The sequence below is a fragment of the Macaca fascicularis genome, chromosome 8 (assembly GCF_037993035.2).
Source record: "Macaca fascicularis isolate 582-1 chromosome 8, T2T-MFA8v1.1".
NCBI lineage: Eukaryota > Metazoa > Chordata > Mammalia > Primates > Cercopithecidae > Macaca > Macaca fascicularis.
In genome coordinates, this window is record NC_088382.1 from 18,955,837 (window position 1) to 18,964,774 (window position 8,938).

Genomic DNA, 8,938 nt, shown 5'->3' on the forward strand with positions numbered 1-8,938 from the left:
AGTCCGAAGTCTGGTCAGATCTCAAGGTCATTTTCTGTGTTCCTAAAATAACTGATCCTCTGTTCATATACCATCTCATAGGCCATGCCAACCTTGCAGTGGCCTTACCTCTGGCCTTGCTTGTCAAATTTTCAACATAGCCACTATTCGCAGCCCTTCCCAAATAAGCTGAGACTGCCCCAAAAAGCACTTGTTCTTTTTAAACTACCTCAGACTAAAGGTGAGTTAATTAAAAATAAGATGATTTTCCCCTCATCCAATTTTCCTTCCCTTTTAGACAACTCACGCAAAAACTATGTTAATTAAAAGGAGAAGGTGGCTTCTACTCTTCTAATTTTCATAGAGGTTAGAGAACTCCTTTTTATTCTATGGGAGAGTAACAAGGGAAGTTGTTTTATCACCCATTACTTCTTCCCAGTTGTACTAGGAGACAGTAATTTTTCCCTTTCCTACGACACAAATCGCAATATACCCACACCCTGAAAGATCCTGCTATACGTCCTAAGCATTCCTGACCCAGGAGGAAAGCTTGCAGGGATTTCAGCCCACCCTCTGCCCTTCCATAGGCATACTGGGTGGCTGACCACAAAAAATAATCACAATTTTCCCCCCTTCCTTTTTATTTGTGCCCATTGGTAGTGACACTCATGCTGTTTGAGCTATCTTCAATGACTTGCTTTAGCAAATGGTACATTAGAAAACGTGACATGAAGGGAAGCCCAAAAGCTTTGTACAGTGGGGCTTTCTCTCAGTGTCCTGTGCCACCGGGAAGACCCCAAGCCCCATGCTGCTCTTCTGGATGATGAGAGGTACACGGTCCAGTCATGCCAGTCACCCCAACTCACAGCCCAGGCCCATCCCAGAAGCAGAGAGGCTGAGGTGACTACAGTCACATGTGTGAGCCCAGCTGAGCAGCCTAAATTGCCAATACCCAGAATCATAAAATAAATGGTGGTCATCTTAAGTTTCTAAGTTCTGATGTGGTTTTTGCATTTATGTAACTGATAGAAAATGCTGTCACTGGATGTTGGCAGATGGAGCACTAGAGTCACGTGACTCAGGGGACCCAGCAATTTGTGATGCCTCCCTTTGGCCGCTTTAAGTCTCTTCAGTGGCTGTGACCAGGTGGGGAACCACAAGCTTATTTTTCTCCTGTGGAGGTACTGTCCAACCCTCTACTTACCCCTCCTCCTCACTAAGAAGAGAAACTACAAAATAAAGACTATGAATAGACAAGTTAGGACTGCAAAAGGAACCATAACCACGGAAATGGGAGTAGTCATATGGAAACTGCAAACAAATAGGAAAACTTAAAGGAGCAAAATGATTCCAGACCACTGGTCCATTTAACTTTAAAAAAAGAGACGATTCTAATGTTGGTTGAATTGTCTTATCATAAAAAAAGATGAGTATCTCTCCAGTTAACTGTAAAACATTAGAGTAACTTTAACAGCGAAATCATAATCAATAAAATATAAACACTTTAATTATACTTTACATTGCAATTATTGATCAAATATTAGCAAGTAGAATCCTACAATATATAAAATGATAGTTGCATCAGTTTCCAAGGAGTACCATAACAAAGTACCACAAACTACATAACTTTAAGTAACAGAAATGTATTCTTTCTGAATTGGAAGCCAGAAGTCTGAAATCGAAGTGTCAGCTTTGTGAAGCCTGTAGGGGAGAATCTGTTGCATGTCTTTCTCTCAGCATCTGGTATTGCTGGCAGTCCTTGTCATTCCTTGGCTTATAGATGCATCACTCCAATCTCTGCCTGTTTCACATGGTGTTTTGTGTGTCTGTGTCTATCTCTCCTATCTATTTCATAAAGACATCAGTCAGATGGGATGAGGGCCCACAAGGATGATCTCATCTTAACTTGGTTATATCTGCAACCCTATTTCTAAATAATGGCAAGTTAACAGGTAATTGGGTTTGAACTTTAATATGTCTTTTAGAGGGACAGAGTTCAACCCATGAAAATGGTATTAGAGCTAAAAAGTTTAATTCAGTGATGGAAAGGTAGTTCAATATTAGAAAATATATTAGAAACTTCTTATAATAAAATTAAGATTATGTGGTTATATACATAAATGCTGAAAGAGTATGTAAACCAAAATGTATCTGAGACAAGTCTCAATCAATTTAGAAGTTTATTTTGCCAATGTTAAGGACATGTCTGTGAGCCTCAGGAAGTTCTGATGATATATACCCAAGGTGCTTGGGCTACAGCTTGGTTTTATACTTTTTTTTTTTTTTTCTCTCCAGACAGAGTCTCACTTTGTTGCGCTAGCTGGAGTGTAGTGGCATGATCTCGGCTCATGGCAACCTCCGCCTCCCAGGTTCAAGCGATTCTCGTGCCTCAGCAACCAAAGCAGCTGGGATTACAGGCGCGCATCCCCATACCCACCTAATTTTTGTGTTTTTAGTAGAGATGGGGTTTCACCATGTTGGCCCGACTGGTCTCAAACTTTTGACCTCAAGTGATCTGCCCGCCTCAGCCTCCCAAAGTGTTGGGATTATAGGCATGAGCCACTGTGCCTGTACAAGGAGACGTCAGACATGAATCAATACATATGAGATGAACACTGGTTTGGTCTGGAAAGATGGGACAACTCAAAGCAGGGGTAAGGCTTCCACATCATAGGTGGATTCAAAGATATTCCAATTGGCAACTGGGTGAAAGAGTTTACTTAAAGACCTGGAATCCATAAAAGGGAGAGTCTGGGTTAGGATAAAGGGTTGTGGAGACCAAGGTTCTTATTATGCAGATGAAGCCTCCAGGCAGCAGGCTTCAGGGAGAATAGACTGTAAATGTTTTTTAATCATACTTAAAAAGGTGCCAGATTCTTAGCCAATTCTCTCCTGGGTCAGGGTAAAGACCTGGAAAGGGAAAGGGATTCTCTATGGAATATAATTTTTTTTCCCACAAGAGACAGCTTTGCAGGGCCATTTCAAAGCATGTCAAAGAAATATCTTTTTGGGCAAAATATTTCAATTTATTTAAGGGCCTGCTGTCAAGTGATGCTATACTAGAGTCACACTGGAATTTGATGTTATTGCTACATAAAGTCTTAAGATCTCTGTTTTAATGTGAATGCTGGTCAGTTGTGCCTGAATTCCAAAGGGAGGAGGGTAAAATGAGGCATGTCCAACCACTCATTCCCATCATGGCCTGAACTAGTTTTTTAGGTTAACTTTCAAATGCTCTTGGCCTGGAGGCGAGGTCTATTCATATGGCTGGGGGGGATGAGTGCGAGGGGGCTTAGAAATTTACTTTTAGTTCACAAGTAATTATTAAAAATAAGAATATTTCTTATAAAATCTCTCAGAAAAACAATGGGAGCATGCTGAAGGATGCTAAAAATATTTTCATTATATTAACCACAGATGATATTCTAAATAATGTAACACTAAAAGTATGTCACTAAAACCACAGTGCAGAAAGCAGTGACCTCCAACACTGTTAACATTTATTTAAAATGATCTTGAAGGTACCAGTGGATTTAGCATGAGAAAAAAATTAAGACTTGGAATAAGTATTGTAAAAGAAGAGAGAGAGATGTTTTGTTTTGATGATATGTTTGCATATCTAGAGACCACATCCAATTTAAAAACAGACAAAAGGACAAAACCTAAAATAAAAGAGATTTTGATAAGCCACCTCCCTGAAGCAGAGCCTCCTGGGTGACTGAAGTAATGTATGAGCACAGCTGAGCCCAGCAGAAGAACCACTCAGTTAAGCCCAGTCTAATTAATATACAATATTAAAATGTACAATATGCAAATATCAATACATTTTGTTCAAACTAAGTACTAGTGCTTGGAAATGGAGATGGAAAAAAAAACCCATTTCATTCACAACAGTTATAGGGATTTACATTTAAAAACTATAAAATAACACTGAAGTACATAAGCAAGGTTTGAAAGACCTAGAAAGATATATATGTTCTCATAGCAGAAGTGTTACAGTGTGTTATTTCTCCCAAAATTAATTTATAATGCAACTCCAATTAGAATTCCTCAAAATGATTCTTTTGGGCAAGAGACAAATTATTTTATAGTTCATATACTAAAAGGGTAAATGCTCAACCATAGTAAACGAAAAGAAAGTAGAAAAGAGTTTCATTACTAGAGATATGAAAAAAACTACAATCCACTTTAATAAAATCAATACATTGTTAGCATGAAAATAGATACTAGATCAACAGAAGAGACAATGCAATCTCTCTCCCTATATATGTACGTAATATATAACAATAGCATTACAATTATTCAAAGAGAAAACATTTGATATACAATGATGATACTGGCACTACTAGATCTCCATTTAGAAGAAAATAAAGGTAGTTTCCTATCACATTTAAATCTATGAATGTAGGAAGAGGATGAGAAAAAATAACTAATGGTTACTGGGCTTAATATATGGATGGTTAAATAATCCGTGCAGTAAATCCCCATGACAGGAGTTTACCTATGTAACAAACCTACACTTGTGGCCCTGAAATTAAAATAAAAGTTAAAAAAGATACAAATATAAAATATAAAACAACAATAACAAAAATACCTTTAGTCAAAAATCTTAGAACTCTGTGAAAGGACACAAAGATACAAAAATGCGTACCCTCCCTTCCTCTCCCTGATGTTGCTAAACTCTTTGTTCTGCTTTCTAATCTCTGGACGTACCAGAGGTTTCGTAAGTTCTGTAAGTACATGTTTTTCTTTCTGAGGCCAGGTCACAAGGAATGTTTAAGTAAGATAGCCAGGTCACAAGGTGTGTTTAAGCAAGATAGCCATAAACTGGTTGTGCAACCTGACGCAATATAATTAACTGCCTTTGTGTAAAACTGCTCTTCCGCCTCAAGGGTTGTACTGAAATATCAGAAATGGCGGGAACCAATCATAGTTTGCCAAATCGCTTTGTTCAAACTCCAGCCAATCATACCTCTAATTTGTATAATGATTCTATGCCTACTTTCCTTAGACTATATAACATTGTTCGGAGCTCAGTGGGGGAGCTCTCCTGCCCGTCTCGTTTCACCAGCAAGTGAGAGCTCCAGGTTCGAACTTGTAATAAAGATCCTTGCTGCTTAGCTTTGACTCTGGACTCTGGTGGTCTTCTTCGGGGAATAAACGGTCTGGGCATAACATCTGTTTCTACAATCTAGGGGAGAGGGTCCTTCTTAATTAAGTTGGAAATCCGGAAGTTCTAAAAGATGAATAACTATCAACAACTGAAATATAACTTCTGTATTGAAAAAGGTGCCGTGTTTCTATAAACAAATGAAATTTTCCTACATACAATGAAATGAAAGTTTGTATGAATAAAAATTAAGTTTGTACGAAGAATAAAATAAAAACAGAAAAACAAATTTAGACCAATATTTGTTTAAAAATTCTTAACATGTAAAATTAAAAATTAAAATATTTAAAATTAAAAATACTACATAGCACACCTGACATGCCAAGCAGTTTTCTAAGCCCTCGACCTGTATCACATCATTTATTCTTACAACAACACTTTTAGGAAATTATTAGTTCTCTCAGTTTGGGCTGTTATAACAGAATATTATAGGTTGGGTGGCTTACAAATAACAGAAATTTATTTCTCACTGTTCTGGGGGGCTAGAAGTCTGAGATTGGGGTACCAGCTTGACGGTAGGGCTGTCTTCTGGGTTGCACACTGTCAATTTCTCCCTGTGTCCTCACTTGAAGGAAAAAGGGCTGGCTAGCTCTCTTGCTTCTTCTTACAGAAAAAGGCACTAGGACAGGCGTGATGGCTCACGCCTTTAATCCCAGCACTTTGGGAGGCCGAGGCAAGCAGATCACCTGAGGTTGGGAGTTTAAGACCAGCCTGACCAACACGGAAAAAATCCCATCTCTACTAAAAATACAAAAAATTAGCTGGGCGTGGTGCCAGGCACCTGTAATCCCAGCTACTCGGGAGGCTGAGGCAGGAGAATCGCTTGAACCCAGGAGGCGGAGGTTGGGATGAGCTGAGATCACACGCCATTGCACTCCAGCCAGGGCAACAAGAGTGACACTCCATCTTAAAAAAAAGCAAAATAAAACACAAAGGCAGTAATCCCATTCATGAGGGCTCCACCCTCATGACCTAATCTCCCAAAGGCCCCACCTCCTAACACCATCATACCATCATATTGGGATTAGCATTTCAACATAAGATTTTTGTGAGAAATAAGATTTTTGGGGGGAACATGGGGGCAAAAACATTCAGTTCATTGCACTAATCCTTTTAAAGACATTTACAGTGTTTCTTCTCTAATCACAAAACCTCAATGACTGATGTGGCTCTCCATTCCTCCACAATGAAATGTAAAGTTAAGCTGAAATTCAAAGCACTTTACAATGACCCATTTTCCCTTCGTGGTCTCGTCTCCAACTATTCTCTTCCATGAACCGACTAGGAGGTTTCCTGTCTTCATGTCCTTACTTCCATGGTAAATTCTGCTTGGGGTTTTCTTTTCTAACTTGAAATCAGATGGTTTTCTCCAGCTCGACTTTCTCCTTGTAATCTATCCTGATCTCAGATCAGATGTAACCTCCCCTATATTCAACCCCTTTAGGACTATTTTGATGCTTTTCTGTGTACACATAGCAAATTCCCTACTGCCCTTTGATAACAGAAAATACATTTTACTCATCTCTGAAGTGTTTAGCAAATGATAGTTGCTTGAGAAATATCTACTGAAACCAATACATTAATGGAGGAAAAGGGAGGTTTCTGCTAGGTTTACCAGAACTTTCTGCACAGAAATTTTTACACTTCTCAGAGCCTATATAAACTTTCTAGCATGGAATTTGAAGTTGACACAACTTACTATTTAAGACTTTTACAGCTGTACCCTCTTATTTGAATTCTTTCCAGTTTAATTACTTATATTCCTTCAAAGGCATGTATATTTCTCAACTTTCCTCTATCTGTGATTTGGTCTCTTTTGGTATTCTAGAAATTCTTTGAGGCCTAGGATTGTGTCTTACATATTTCAGCATTTTTTCTTTTTTTTTTTTTTTCCCTGAGAGGGAGTCTCGCTTTGTCACCCAGTCTGGAGCGCAGTGGCGCGACCTCCACTCACTGCAACCTCCGCCTCCAGGGTTCAAGTGATTCTCCTGCCTCAGCCACCCAAGTAGCTGGGATTACCAGCGTGCACCACCACGTCCGACTAATTTTTGTATTTTCAGTAGAGATGGGGTTTTGCCACATTGATTGGCCAGGCTGCTCTAGAACTCCTGACCTCAGGTGATCCGCCCACCTCAGCCACCCAAAGTGCTGGGATTACAGGCATGAGCCACTGGGCCGGGCCTACATTTCAGTAGTTTTATGACTAACCAGTGCAGGGCCATAGCAGGTACTCGAAAGTATATCTTCCATGAATAAATGCTATTCACCAGTCTATAATCTCTTCCCATCTGCTCTTCAATCACTGCAATCTGAGGTCCTTGAAGCTCAATTCTAATGCTACACTGATCTGTAAAACCTTCTCTGATCACTCCGTGTGGAAATAATCTCATTTCTTTCGACTGTAATTGTATTATACATGTCACTTTAATTTTGAGATTTTTAATCCAACTTTCAGTTGATATGTTAGTGTCATATGAATTAGATTTGTCTTCTGGGTAGTGGACAAGCACCTGGAGAATCCAACCACTATCCATATTGCTTTTTTTTGTTTCTTTTGAGACAGGTTCTTACTCTGTGACCCAGCTGGCATACAGGGGTGTGATCACGGCTCACTACAGTCTTGACCTCCTGGGCTGAAGTGATCCTCCTGCCTCAGCCTCCCAAGTAACTGGGAATACAGGTGTGTGACACCACACCTGGCTATTTTTTTTTTTTTTTTTTTGTAGAGATACAGTCTCCCTATGTTGCCTAGGCTGATCCTGAACTACTAGGCTTAAGTGACACTCCTGCCTCAGTCTCTCAAAGTGCTGGGCTACAGACGTGAGCTACCATGCCCAGTCAACCATATTTCTTCACTTGGTATGTCTGACCAAGGAAAATGCCTTGCCTAATTTGAACTTCCATTTAATTTCAGTGTCTAAACTCAGGCTCTACCACTTCCCAAATTACACAGCACTTTTTTTTTTTTTTAAATGATTTGTTGTAGCACTTTTTCTTTTATGTTTTGTAAAATCATTTACCTACATGAATCATCTCCCCTACAAAACAAAAGGTGCTGGAAGCCAGTGGAGGCTATATCCAATTTATCTTTATATCCCTTCCATAGCTGCTAGAGTAGGTAAGGAAAGCATTACATAAACATTTATTTACTAAATAATATAATTTAATGGACATTTACTGATGAAAGGTAACAGCTTACTTCTCACATTTTTTACAGATATACTGTAATTTTTTATACACAGAGTCTCGCTTTGTTACCCAGACTGGACTTGAACTCCTGGGTTTAAGTGATTCTCCTGCCTGGACCTCCAGAGTAGCTGAGATTATAGGCATGCACCACTGTGTCAGTCTACAGCTATACTTTTTAATTTGAATTCTTTCCAGTTTATATTCCCTCAAGTACATGTGTATTTCTCCACCTACTTCTATTTATGGTTGCCTTATATCATTTTTATTTATGTTATAATTCTGTACAACAAAATATTACAAAGCTCATTTATTTTTCTTGGTATTCTATTTCCTGTATAAAAAAGTCCTATGTTCAATGTCATGTCTTTTAGTCTTATAGTTTTTTAATCTTAATAGACGTGATTTGGACATATTAGAACTTTTAAATAGGAATTTAAATAAAATCTGAAGGTATATACGTTTTTAGAAATATATTTTTTAATATTTTATCTTGTATAATTATAAAATAATAAAAGTTACATAAAGGAATTATTTAAAACACATATTACCAATATTCCTAAGGGTATTAGGAAACAGGCGCCTATCATTCTATATCACATA